Raw genomic sequence first — 14254 nt, 5'->3', positions numbered from 1 at the left:
TCTCTAATTCATCTTAAACCCATGACAAATTTTGATTTCAAATTTCAAATTTGAAATTTTTTCAAATTGGGTTTGATCCACATTTGGAAATATTTTAACTCTCCAATTCAAAATTTCAAATTTGAATTAGAGTTAATGCCCCCTCAATTTCCTCCCTTTAATTAAGGAATTATCATAGTTTAAATATGAAATTTAATTTCAGAATTTAAGGATTAATTTATTAAGTAAATGGGGGCCCACTTATTTGAAATCAAACCCCTCTCTTCTCCCCATTATTCTTTGCCATTAATGACTCCTTAATCACTCCCTGAATTTTAGTTAATTCAAATTCAAATTGAGAGTGATTTAATCCAATCAATCCTAAGTGAGAGCTATTAATTCCAAAACTCACTCTTTTACTTTGGGAATTAAATCTTCCCTTTAGTTCTTTGCTGGCCGAAAACCTCCCAAGACCCTCACGTGGCATTTCCTCCACTAAACCCTATTCAAACTCTTGACAACCTGAATCCTCTTCCTCCCAAGGCAGCAATTAATAAATATTCAGCCGTTGCTTTACTTTCCCTCCACCCTTGGAGACCTTCAACTGCTGTTTGGAAATCTGAAGAATCACTTCAGGTTTTGGGTTACGGGCTCTCTTCCTCCAAGGTTTGTACAAGAAACTTATTTCAGATTTTGAGAGAAGATCCTCTCCCTAGCAAAGCCGGCGTACCCGTTCTACATCACAGTTTTGATGACAACAATCACACAAGAATATTATGAAAATTATGAAAAACAAATAAACTTTGTGGCTGTTGACTGTAACGACAAAATCACCGACAAACCAAACAACACGACGATTCACCCACCGACTTCCCCACCGACATACACGATCGCAAACTGTCCGTCCCTCTCACGAAATAATCTCTCTCTTATTCGACGGTTAGACACGCAAGAGAAACGCAAAAAAAAAAAGAAGAAAAAATGCAAGGAAGAAAATGAGGGAAACTTACCTCTCTGCTATCACCGAAAGATACGCGGCCTCCATGCACATTCTTACAGAAAGTGCGAACCCGACGTGACTCCGGCTCCGCCTCCGCCCCAGTCCGTCCGACCAGCGCATCCGGCCCCGCAAGCCCGGTTTATGTCTTCCAACCGATCCGACTGAATCTTTTACCCTATAATTCCGGTCGATACCACCCAGGGCCAAGCCATAAGCCGACCTCGCGTCCCAGGGCCCATCGACCCGCCGACCTCTCTGCGATCGCCGACGCCACCGACCCGCTGCCCGCTCCGAAGCCGCACAATCGCCGCGTGCGTGCCCCTCCGACCCGAAGGCCGTCGGGCATCTTCCCGATCCTTCTCCCTCTCTCTGTTTATACTTTATATATATATATATATAATATTATAATATAATAGTATATATATATAATAATATATATTCATGTGCCTCGGACAATAAAATATTTGACAATTAATTGTCATTTGATGTCTTGTAACGAAAAACTTCTCTAGGTTCTTATGAAATTCTTTGGAAACCCCTTGTTATGTGGGGATCGTCTTTAAATATTCTTTATATAAATGAGCATGCATCAAGACTTAGCATCGCTCAAAGTTTTGGGTTCTCCAAATGGACCTAACCATTCATGCATGTGATGAAACCATAAAGTTATAGAAAGTTTTAATGAGCAATGTATTAATTGTGTTTAACAATAAAAAAAGTCACAATTTGATGATTTGAAGAACTGATGATCTCATATATCATTAAGATCTTATACTCAAAGAAATTGAAAAAATTGTCTAGGTCACCATCAAAATAAAAATGAGGGAGATGTAGTGCCCACAACAACAAAATTTGCAAGCAAGAATAAAGGAGATTGTATTAATAAATCAGTCTACCTACGAGGAGAATATGAAATTTATAGCAAGCAAGATAATTCTCCTACAAATACGAAACATGATCTCTTAATGCCTATTGAGAAATACTTTCTCAATATGTGCTAAATGACACTTAGAAGGGTTAAAATAAACTAAATGTAATAACTGAAATCTACACAAGCTATAACGCCACCGGATCTGCAATACTTAGCAAGCAGACAGAAGGCGTCTACAATCTACAATTCAACGCCACCGGATCCACAACATGTGTGCAAGCGGACAGAAGGCGTTTGTAGGCCCCTTAAATAAAATTTTGGGCATTTCCTAAATAAAATCACCCTCGCAAATGGATCATATTTAAATATTTAAAATCCCCTTATTATTAAATATATCCCTTAAACTAAAATCATTCCTGCATGTGCTCCGGTCAACATGTTAAAAGTATAAATAATTAATGACCGAGATGCATGCGCAGGGTCAAATACATAACCCGTATGTGCTCCGATCTTATAATCTAAAGTCCAAATTCAACGATCGAGAATGCTACGCGGGCCAAATATTCAAAGTTTCATTCCTCCTTGAAAGGACCGGCAGTTGACAAATAACTTGAATTACCAAAATGTCTCCAAAATCTACAAAATACAAAATGATTTAAAATCACCCCGATGATGGCCTTGTTGATCGAAAATCTCAACCGGAGGGGTCAAATTTCAAATCTCAAATGTCAAATTTGAAATCTAACAAAAGCACAAATTCTTGAAATAAAATCAATCACCTAAAAACTTAAGACTAAAAATCATTCACCTTCCACAATCGTTTGTCGGGGTGATAAATTTGAAATTAACCTCAGCTCACAAAGAGCAAATTTATTCGGGTGTATCACTTGATTCATCCTCAAACAGTCTCTTGCCAACAGGAGTGCACGTGCCCTCTGATCGGGTGGTTTTCCGCAAAATGGCACCATTATATTACGATCACGGCCAAAGCCCGTATGTTCCCTAAAGGGTCAAACCCTTGAGCGACGTATCATAGGATATATTCGATAGACATAAGCCCTCTGTCAGCTAAGGTGGATTCATATATATCCCCTTACCCCGATGATGGCCGTGTTGACTGAAAATCTCAACCGGAGGGGTCAAATCTCAAATCAAATAACAACTCAAATTCTTGAAATAAAATTAATCACCTAAAAAACTCAAAACTAAAAAATCATCCACCTCCCGCTAATGTTGTCGGGTGATAAATTTGAAATTAACCTCAGCTCACAAAGAGTGAATGCATGTCGGGTGTATCACTACGATTCATCCTCAAATAGTCTCTTGCCAACAGACGTGGCACGTGCCTCTAATCGGGTGTTTTGCCGCAAAATGACACCATTATATTACGATCACGGCAAAGCCGTATGTTCCCTAAAGCGTCAAACCCTTGAGCGATGGATATAGGGTATATCCAATAGGCATAAACCCTCTGTCAGTTAGGGGATTCATATATATCCCTTAGATAAACATCAACCCAGGTCTACAAGGTATTCTTGGACGAAGCAACCCATGGCTGCCGACAAGGTGCCTTCTGTCAGGTTGGGTCGACTACCTCCTCTGACTAAGTAGACCAGGGATTATGACAGCCCGGGACGATGAACCATGGGATCTTGATCGGGCTCGTCTTCATTCCCCCTACCACCAGTTTTAAGTTTATGGTGATAAACTCTAAATTCCAAATTTCCAATTTCTAAATTCAAAATTTAAACCCTAAATTATTGCTATTATACGATAGGTTCATAACCTATGGTAATAAATCATCTTTACGCACGTCCGCACAGAATAATTTTTCTGGTTTAAGGGAGGTTAGATAAAATAGGGAACTAAGTTGAGCTTGGTACAACAGCGGTATAATCTGATTTTAAAACATAAGTTTAAAATAATAGGATAAAATAAACCACTTGATACACATGAATTTATTTTTAATATATTTGTCATCAAACAAAACATGAAACTCTCGCATGTATTAAAATTTCTCCCCTCAAATGGACGTTGGTCTGACTTTACCAAATACCATTCCATTCCATAAATATGATTGAACCATCAGTTCTCCCATGGGTTTTCTTGATGGAGATTTGAGTATTTGTTGGCTTATTTTTAAATGATAAAGCAGTTAACTGCAATGCAACTTTTAAAACGCCATACTTGCATCTAATTATGAAAAATTTCGTGAGCTAGAGTTTTCAGGGAATGTGGAAAAGCTCTGGAAACCAAAACATGAATGTTTCTTGTTCGAATTTTGACTTGACTCAGAACTGGTATCATTGAAATTTGCTTACTTGGAGAAAACTCTTAGAACTAATGTGCTGGAGGATAAGTTAGAAGTAAACCGTCTAAATGTGGTTTAAGCTCCTGGACTCTTTCCTCAGATACAATTCTCTTCAAATTTCGTCAGATATAGATAAATGTGGTCTTATCTCCAAATCAGTGAACACATGGCGTTGAATATAAACTTGAGAATTAAAAGTGATTCTTGCGAGTTGTGGCGAGTTGTGGACTTTATTTTGCATCTAACTAAACTTTTCATATGGAGCAGATCTAGTTCCTAGATTGCTATGTTGATCATGGAAGTCAGGCATAAGGATTGTTTGCTATTTGTCCATGACCGATACCTGCAAAATAAATTATAAATCTTTGGTATATCCTGTTTCTTCTATGTTGTAATTCTGAGCCTTGCGAGAAAATTTCATAATGCTGCATGTACTTAAATGCACACATAATAAGTTAAGAGCTTGATGGTCATCTTATGTTTATTTGACAAAATTTAACTCTATTTTTAAAAATAATACTTGGAAAGAGAGTTAATCTTTCTTGTGATGTGTTTAGAAGTTGTTATTGGCATTACAAATGAGTGCTCAAAAGGAAAAGATAGAGAGCAGCATGTGGATTTCAAGTCTAGGTCCCAAATGAGATAGATAAATACATGGCTTCTCAAGTGTGGAAGGGAAATTGAACGGGCAAGTACAATCAAGTGAAACAACACAGAAAGAGGTAATTCAAAAAGGGGATAATATTTATTGCACCTTACTCTAATACTATTAAAGGATGCTTTAATACCAAACTAATGGAAGAATGAACATGAAAGAAAGGATGAAGGAGAAAAGAATATAGGAAAAATTCACATTTATAATTTGGAGTCATCTACGTGCACAATTCAAATAAACAGAGAATACTAATAATTGGCTCAATAATAATTTGATTCAGTAAATCAATAATCAATCAACAATCTAAATACAAGCCATGAATCATAATTTTTGGAAATAAGTTTACATAGACAAGGCAAAATAACTTCTAATCATACCATAAAACTAAATCTAATACCAAATAATTCATATTCAGACCAATAAATATCTAAAAAGGTAATTCATCATAAATTAATTCAAAATAAACCAATTAAATCCAAAAATCTTTATAAAACTAAAAGTTATTTTAATAAAACATATAATTTATAGTGCCTAAAAGTTAGTACTCCCTCTCTGAGTGCTGATCCACTTTGAAGCAACCTTGCTGGGTGACAGTTTCACCTCAAGCCCTCTTCAAATATTAGCTAGATGCTTCTATTTACAGATATATAGTTATCTTTACTTTATACACCCATGATTTAGCTAAGATTGTTGCAATATTGTAACCATCTGGATCATATTTGTAGTGTTCTATTGCACACGTGCTTCATAGGAGTAGACCCTTTGAACACATGCTGATAACCCTGTAAGGTGTGACTTTTATAAACTCAGTCTAATTTCTGCCCTAAATCACACAGAGAAATTCGATATGCTGTAGCAGCAAAATTAACAAGGAGGGTTGGCCAGTTTATTGAAAGATTGGGGAAAGTTGAACCAAACAAACTTATGCAAGTTACAACCATGGAAAGATATGTCAAATATCATGTTAAAGAGTTTGAAAGGATTCGACCCATGAGGATAGTACTTCAGAACTTCAGGTAACTCTTCATAATCAAAATTCTAATGAAATGCCCAAGTGATAGTTAAGCACAAATAATATAAAAACGAAGCATGATAATAACATCTATAATGCTCCTCATATTAACACTTTCATATGAGAATCTCTTACCATAACATGAAGCAGGCAATCAAAATACAAAAGCAAGATTATAGGACAAGCAATCAACCACTTTTGGCAACATAGATCCGCACAGTAAATTCAATATTTTGTCACGGGGCTGTTATGTATCTATAACAATATTTGAGTAAGCTTTCATTAATAGCAAGTCACTACAGAAATTTTGCTACTAAAGTAGAAGCTTATAAGAATTGAAGTTCACAAATCCGCCAATCTTCATTCTTAATAATCCAGATTAATAGGAATAGCAAAATAAACTTACATGTGACTCAAAAAAATGCTTTTGAAAGATCTACATTCTTCTAAAAGCCGAAAGAGTAGAGATCATTTGAAGCCGAGGTTGTTGAGAACTAGATAAGAAGTGCAAACCACGAAATATCTAAACGAAAAACATGTGAGAATAATTTTAACAATTATATATGATGGAGAAAGAGAACATAATCAACGGTTATCTTAGGAGCAGCGAACCGTTTGTTGAAACGTTTGGATGGTGGAGTTCATCTTCGAAAACAGAAAAATGTAAGGTTCATAACTGAAAAATTTGGAGAAAAGAACCTGATTGAAGAAACATTTTAGAAGTTTAAAAATCCGAAATAATTGGAGAAAGAAATGTATGAGTGACCTAAATGCCGGTAAGAAGAAATGTTAGAGAAGATTAGGAGACCGAAAGAGAGAAACCTACCAAAGAACATGGGTGAGCGGAGGAAGCTAGGGCAAGGCGTCAAGCCGAAGAGTAAAGGAGGAAGGAAATCACGAGTCACATAAGAAACATGCGATATTTTAGAAAACCAAGATTAAAGACTTAAACAAAAATGTTAAATGAAATTTAGGTGGAATATGAAGCGGGTTAAATAAAAAGGTTAAATGAAAAGGTTAAACGAGATTAAAAGGGAATATGAAGAGGGTTTTGAGAAGGAAGTAATTTAGGCGGAACATGAAGGGAGTTTTGAGAATAATAAAAATTAATTTAGTTGAGGTAGTAAATTTAAGCGGAATTAATGAACATAATTAATTTATGAGATATATGTAACGGTAGTAATTTATATAATTATTATATATTTTGAGATTTATTAATTATTTTTTAAATCCATTGAATGGTCAAGATAATTTTAAAAAAGTTGAAACAAATGGCTAATATTTGATGTGGAATAAAATTCTAGCGGCTTTTATAACTGTACTTTAGATTTTATGATCGGTGGATGGAGAAAAAGATTTCTTAGATTTGTGCTGAGTGGAGATGCTGTTAGTTGAGAGGTATTTTGTTTGTCTATTCAATTAGAGGGTTTAAAAGCAACACACCTCTTCTACGATATTTGTCTTAGATCATTATGTCCCTTAGGGCGACGAGCAAATGGAAGAAGTCCTTAGGTTGAAATATTCGCATTGCTAGAGATAGAAGTTCAGTCATTAGATGGTTCTGGGGTTAGCATTGATTGTGATAAATTGGATCAACCAATCTTGGCTTAGGCCTATTTTTTTTTTTTTAATTTAATGTATTTGATGGAAGTGCTTTTGCACATCTTGAAGGGATCCGATGGTCAAGTCCAATAAGTATTGTTGCTTTGTTCTACCCTGTCCGCTGAAGATCATAAAGTCTGAATCTTAGTGTCATTGTTTAGACAACCAGGATAAATTGGTTCTTGCATTTTTCATGTGGATTTGTCAACTTCGTATAGTGTTAGTGCAAGATGTTCATTGCTTTTGAGGAAATGACTAAAATTTATTGAAGTTCATAGAAGTTTCTGATTTTCCTCTGGTGAAGTAATTCTATCCCCAAGTTATTTTAGAAAAATAATTAATATGGTTTACAAAGTACCTCTTTTAACCCGATGATGGAGTTTTCATTGGTCCAAAAATATCATTATGAATATGCTCCATCTGGGTGTGCTTGCTTAGCACCGACTTCTTTGTGGAACAACTTCTTGTGTTGGGTTGCTTAAAATGCAGCTTTCAATATCGATCATCCTTGATTAGAATATCGAGCAAGCCTTTCATCATATTCTTTTGATTTAGTAGCTTTCATAATAAAAAAAAAATTTATGACAATTCTTGTGCCAAAACGTAGAGAATCATCAATAACTTCAGTCTTCAAAGCATTATAATCGAAGTGGATTGTAGAATTTCTCTCTCCATTTGACAATTACTTGATTTTGATTTTCTTTTTTATCATAAAATTTGCAAATGTTATCTTCAAAAACAAGTATGTAACGGTTCTGCATATGCTAATCAATTTGGTAAAAAATATCATACAACATGCTAACCAGAAATTTAGTCACCATAGATTCTCATTTGATTAACTTCTTTCATTACTCTTGCATGATGATTGGGAACATTTTCACAATTTATTGGGTTCAAAATCTGAAATATTTTCTTAGAGCTCAAAATTGATAAATCTCACATTGTCATCACCGCTGAACTCCCTTTCCAAAATGTCGCATTTCTTCTTTGTACAAAATTTTATAATTAAAAAAAATTTATTAAAAAATTGTTTTAAAAAGCAGTAAGAAAGCTGTCCGAAATGAAGTTTAAATACCATTAAAGTTCTCATGGACTTTTGAAACAGGTAAGAAAAGACAAATTCTTGAACAGGAAACTGGTGGAGTTTGATGAGTTTGGGGTTAGTCGTCTCTAGCTCTTTTATAATGCAATGGTGCTCTGTGTTTTATTATTATTATTAGGGTCTTTGTATCTGCTTCTTAGCTTTGTGGTTATGATTATTTCGAGCTGACTGAAGCTTACAATGTATTAGATGGATTGAAGCTGTTATCAACATTTTAGTCTGAATCTGAGACTATATATTTAATGTTGTTTTATTGAACTTTCTAGTGCTTGGGGCTATTGAACATAATGTACCTTTGTAGCTAGGGAGTATGATTTGGTTTTATTTTGGGATTGTGAGCTAGCTTATTAAATGGCTCATGAGTTGAGTTTGATGAGTTAATGAGTCAAATTTGAGCCAGCCTAGACTCGATTCATTAATTTGGGAGTTGGTTCATTTAAAATATGTTAATATAAAATAGATTTAAAATGTACTAGAGTATAAGAATTTAATTATAAAGTTGTTAAATATTTAAAAATACTTGCATCTTTTACATGAACCTTTTAAAATTCTTTAGTCTTCACTTTGTATTATATTATGTGATATGTGTATGTCTATGTGGTATGCGGCTTGAATGTTTGCAGTCATAGCAAAGTGAAATAAGTCTCAAGGCCATTAATCCGTTGTGGATTGCATTAAAAAAGCATAGAAAGTGAGTGGTTCAGAACGGGATCTCGAAAGTTACCATGGGTGGGTGTAGATGGGTGTGGGTGGGCGAAGCTCGCCGGCGCAAACCGTGGGTATCCAACAGGGCTTTGATATTCAAGAGGAGATTGAAGATGGATCCACCTTTATTGGGTTACAGTATTTAAAAATCGCATGTCTGGAGGCCCTGGACTAGATGCCATTTCTTCATTTGCATGAATGCCAGTACAAAAAGAACCTATATCATTTGTAAGTTAAAATAGTTTAATGCAAATAATATTTATGAAAATATTAATTTTAATTGAACTACAAACAGTTGAACTAATGAGAGAAAACCCATCACCAAAACTATGATCAAATAGTTCATCAAACCTTTGCATGTATCGTCTTTATGTTTTGCACATCCTATTACTCTCATTTAGGACATGTTGGGGTCCTTTGGGACAGTTGCGGTGTCTCGTTAATTTGGTTTTGAAGTTGTTGTGAAAAAAAATAACTTAGATTTTATTTGGGATAGTGAAAAACAACAAAAAAGTAGTAGTCAAGTGTTGTCAAGCTGTTGGTGAGAAAAATAATTTAACTATTTTTGTTGTAAAATGTAAAATTGAATCATAGAAATTTTTAAAGATTGTGAGGAAGCAAATTGATTGAGTATATGTAAAAAGTCCTCGATATTTATTTGATTTGCGTATTGATTGAGTATTCGTTGCGTAAAATGTGCGTATTGATTGAATATTTTATTGCGTATTTGTTGCGTATTTATTGCATATATGTTGCGCATTTACTGTTTATTTACTGCTTGTTTGTTGCAGATTTCTCTTCGTCTGCAGTAAGTCCGAAAAGACAAATTGGTCGGGTAAGAAGTCAAATGAATATCCTAACTTTCTACGTAAGCAAGCCACGTGTAATGATTTTACTGGCATCCGAACACAGCTCTATAACCGGATTTCGCACAGAATAATTTATCCTATAGACCCTAATTCTGAATTATAATTCTATTGCTACATTTTTCATGCATACGCAAGTAGTAAAAAAAAAAGCCTTTTTTATTCATCTTCATATGCATTGTTACCAAATTTTACACTTCTCATTTGATCTATTTAAATAAATACTAATAACATATCATTTTTAATTCAATTTCGTATGTAAAAATCTTTGGCTTTATTTTATGGAGTTTGCTAATCATTAGAATTAGCAAAATAAGCATATTTATTAAAAAATTTAAAAAGGAGTCAATTCTTCAAAATATTGACGTTTGGCATATTTGAATGTGACAAATATTTTAGGGTGTTCAGCTTAAGAGATAGAGAGAGAAAGAGGCGGGGAGAGAGAGAGAGAGTGGGGAAGAGAGAACTAATAAAATAGTTTAAACATTTTAGATATTATTTTCAATATTTTAATTATCAGGTTAAATATTATTGTAATTCATGTAATATTATTAAATATCTAAAAAATAAAATTTTACAAAGGAAAATTGAGTTAAAAAATAGATAAATATTATTTTAAATATTTAAAGTAATATTTAAGAACTAATATTTAATATTTAAATATTAGTTTAATATTTAATAATAAATATGTAACTAGAAATCTCGCTTATTTTAAATATTAACTACTATTTTAACTATTTTTTTAAATATTTTACTTATATTTAACAATAAAGTTCATTTAATATGTAACTTAATAATATTAAATAAAATTTATTATTTAAATAATATTTAAATTGATATTAAAAATATTTAAAATAATATATAAAATATTTAAATGATTTTATTAGTTCCTTTCTCCCCCCCTCCCATACTCTTCCTACCTTCTGTCTTCTTTCTCTCCACCTTTCTCTCTCTTAAGCTGAACATTTCCAAATATTTGATAAATTCATAATGTACTATATCATTTTGACAATTTCAAATGCATCATATATTTTGATGAATTAATTTCTTTTCAATTTTTTTAATAGATATGTTTCTCTTACTAATTTTGGTTATTAACATGTCCCTACATAAAATAAAATCAAAATTTTAATGTTTTATGATATATTTTGTTAAAAATAAGAATTATTTTAAACTAGATTTTAAGAATTATTTGTCAATTCTCCAAAAAAAAAAAGAATTATTTGCAGTGTTTTAATCATTACAAAGCTCTTAACAGCTTTTTCCCATCAACTGTCACTTTATTAAATACTTGATAGCTGAAATAAAAAAAATATATTTCTGCCCAAACGGCCATTAAATAAAAATTAATTAAATCAAGCTTAGCACATAAATAAATAATTTTTGATTTTTCAATGCCAATATCTAATTTTTTTAATTAAAAGTTTGGAAAGGTATAAAAAATATTTATTATATAAATAAATAAAATTTGGACATAGCATTATAGCAATTCAAATACGTTATTCTTTAAAATTTACGAAAGAAATATTAGAAACTAACTTCATACATCACAAGCTGACAAAGCCGTCGTGATTAGCATCACTGGTCAAAAACAAATCACAAGGTCGATTTGTGGGCCACATGGGCCCACCCTACTAATGTGAGCCCATCAATTTGAATATTGCTAGGCGCCTTTCCAACGGCTCTCTATCACCAATCGCGGGCCCCATTTCCCTTTCATTATCAACGCAGTTCCCCCACTTGTGGGGAGAAATTAAAGACTTTGATATGGGCAATAGCTTAAGGGATTTTAATTGGTGAAGTTCTTCACTTAAATTAGAAATGTGGGAAGCATGATCTCCTTCCTATTTTATTTATTGAATTCTTTTATTTTACTATTATATTTAGCATGTAAAATAATGATATAAGAGAGAGAGATCTTCGTTTAAAATATTATACTCATTATGTGGGAAAGAATTTGTATAATATAAAGTGATTATTTTATAATTTTCTTAGTAATATTTATAGCCATATGAGTTAATTATACATAGTTTTAGCCATGAGGAACAAAGAGATAATTAAGGCAATTATCAAGATATATTTTTTGACATCTTCTTTAAAAATGATGTATATTTGTAAAAAATTATCATTTTAATCATAAGGAATGGATGTTATTGCCATGTCATAGCCATAAATATGTTTGTAAAATGAAGGTTTATATAGCTATGATGAGGAGACAATATGTGAAATTTTAATGTATTTTGTGTAGTTATGCTAACTTAGATTGATAGCAATTTGAATAGTATTAGCATTGTTTCTAAATAAAAGAGTGAGATTGTTCTTTGAAAAAAAAAGAAACTAAATTTGGAAAAATATTGATGAAGTAAAATAATCCCTAAACATAGAGTAATTTTATGTAACATTCAGTCTTAGTTGATGATTTAAGCACATGAGGATGCTTTTAATGTTTCCATGAGATAAAAGATTATCAAGAAATATACACCAACTTGTGACCAATAATTGAAATTCAAAGACTTGACGCAATCTTCATACTTAGTCTTACAAGATAAATAAAATAATAGATGGAAGAAAAAGTAACAGCTCAACATCATAACAAGATAAATAATAATTTGTAGAATATTAGGCAAATGTAAGTGATACGGATTTTGCATAAATTAATTTTACTGAATCGTGAAGGAAATATTACATCAAGTAATCATCAAATAGTTGAAGTTGCTTACCGATTTTCTAAATATCATGGGAGTAGAAAGGTGAACTATACTTTAAATTTATTTTTATGGAGTGTCAACATGAGAAATTGGAGGCCACACAAAATATGCAAATCATGTGTGTACTTTTATTAGTAAAATAGCTAATGGAATTAATGTGAACCTCCAAGCTAAGAAGTAAAAGCATGAAGATAGTTCATATGACATGTGGCATAAAGATGTTATTGTATAGGAGTAATCAGAGCCAATTAACCTTGTCCATGTTATAATGATATGATCAATATAAACCTAAAGAAGAGAAATCCTATTAAATGTCTTAAAGAGAAATAATAATGAATTATATTTGCTCTATTTAAAGGATAACTACAACTGAGCTGATCAAAATTTATGAAATCATGCATAGGGGAATTGTTTCAGTCCATAGAGGGAAAGCTCCTATCTCCATACTTCCATAAGAGAAGAGGCAAAAATACCAATTGGAAGAGCCATGTAAATCTCCTTATTATAATCATTTCAGCAATATGAGCAAAAGATTTTTCTCTGCAAATCCTATTCTTGTTTGCTAACAATGAAAAACAAAATGCTCCCACTAATGATCTAAACTATGATAAGGGCAAAACCTTATGTACTGAATCTATTTGTATCCTATAACTTTAAAATTTGGAGGACATTTAACATTCTCACATATATGATTATCCTCAAGGGCTCAAAGTTCATCATCCAAAGTTGTCTTTTAATAACCGTTTTACTAACCTCTAAACAAAATTATAGAATGGAAATCAAGATCAGTGAAGTGTGAAAGATGCATTGATTTTGAGGATGAAAGATTATAAAAGATCATGGTTGAGTAACGACTGCATTCTAAGTAGTCATCGATCTAATTAGTCCGCTCATGTGGCAGATCAATTTACATTATCTCATATGATGAGTTTGATTTGGTAAGTGATATTTGTATTATTCTATTTGACAACTCTTAATTAAACACATTATATAATTTAAAAACCTCTTTAACTTATTATAAGTATAGGATTAAATAATTTACTTGCCAAAAAGAATGAGAGTATTGACATTATATTTCAATAATAATGCATAAAGTGATGATTTGTAGTCTAAATTATTTAAATTTTCAAATCTAAAAGCTCAAAGGAATGTAAAGTGGTTGAAGCAAAGGCTTCAGCTTGACTTTGTGAGTTTTGCAATAAAAGTCAATATATTTGGTGAGAATTATAAAAACTATATTGTCTGAATTCAAAACTGAAAATTTAACAATAATTCAACTATTTTTAATTTTTGATATTTGGTTAACTCTAAGAAGTTTGAAAATAAATGTTCAATACTTATTGAATACAAAATGTTTTAGTATGTAAATTAAAAATATAATTATTATGTATCATCCAATAATTTTTAATTTATGATTCCTAATAAATGATAAAATATTTATAT

The 14254-nt window shown here is 32.3% G+C and overlaps 1 long non-coding RNA gene across 3 annotated transcripts in view; it reads left to right on the top strand.

The window, feature by feature from the left end:
• LOC114581299 overlaps positions 1–10233 on the top strand; it is a 22636-nt gene extending 12403 nt beyond the window's left edge. The window contains exons 3-4 of one of the 3 annotated variants that reach the window (XR_003703165.1): positions 5653–5832; positions 8536–8785. This is a non-coding gene — a long non-coding RNA (uncharacterized LOC114581299). Of the gene's footprint in view, positions 1–5652; positions 5833–8535; positions 8786–10028 lie in introns of those variants that run through there. The other 2 variants (XR_003703164.1, XR_003703163.1) reach the window with 2 other exon arrangements.
• The last annotated feature ends 4021 nt before the right edge of the window (positions 10234–14254 follow it).

The sequence above is a fragment of the Dendrobium catenatum genome, unplaced genomic scaffold (assembly GCF_001605985.2).
Source record: "Dendrobium catenatum unplaced genomic scaffold, ASM160598v2 fragScaff_scaffold_1639, whole genome shotgun sequence".
Lineage (NCBI taxonomy): Eukaryota > Viridiplantae > Streptophyta > Magnoliopsida > Asparagales > Orchidaceae > Dendrobium > Dendrobium catenatum.
The sequence above is the reverse complement of the archived record's forward strand: the minus strand, read 5'-3'. Positions and strand labels throughout refer to the sequence as shown.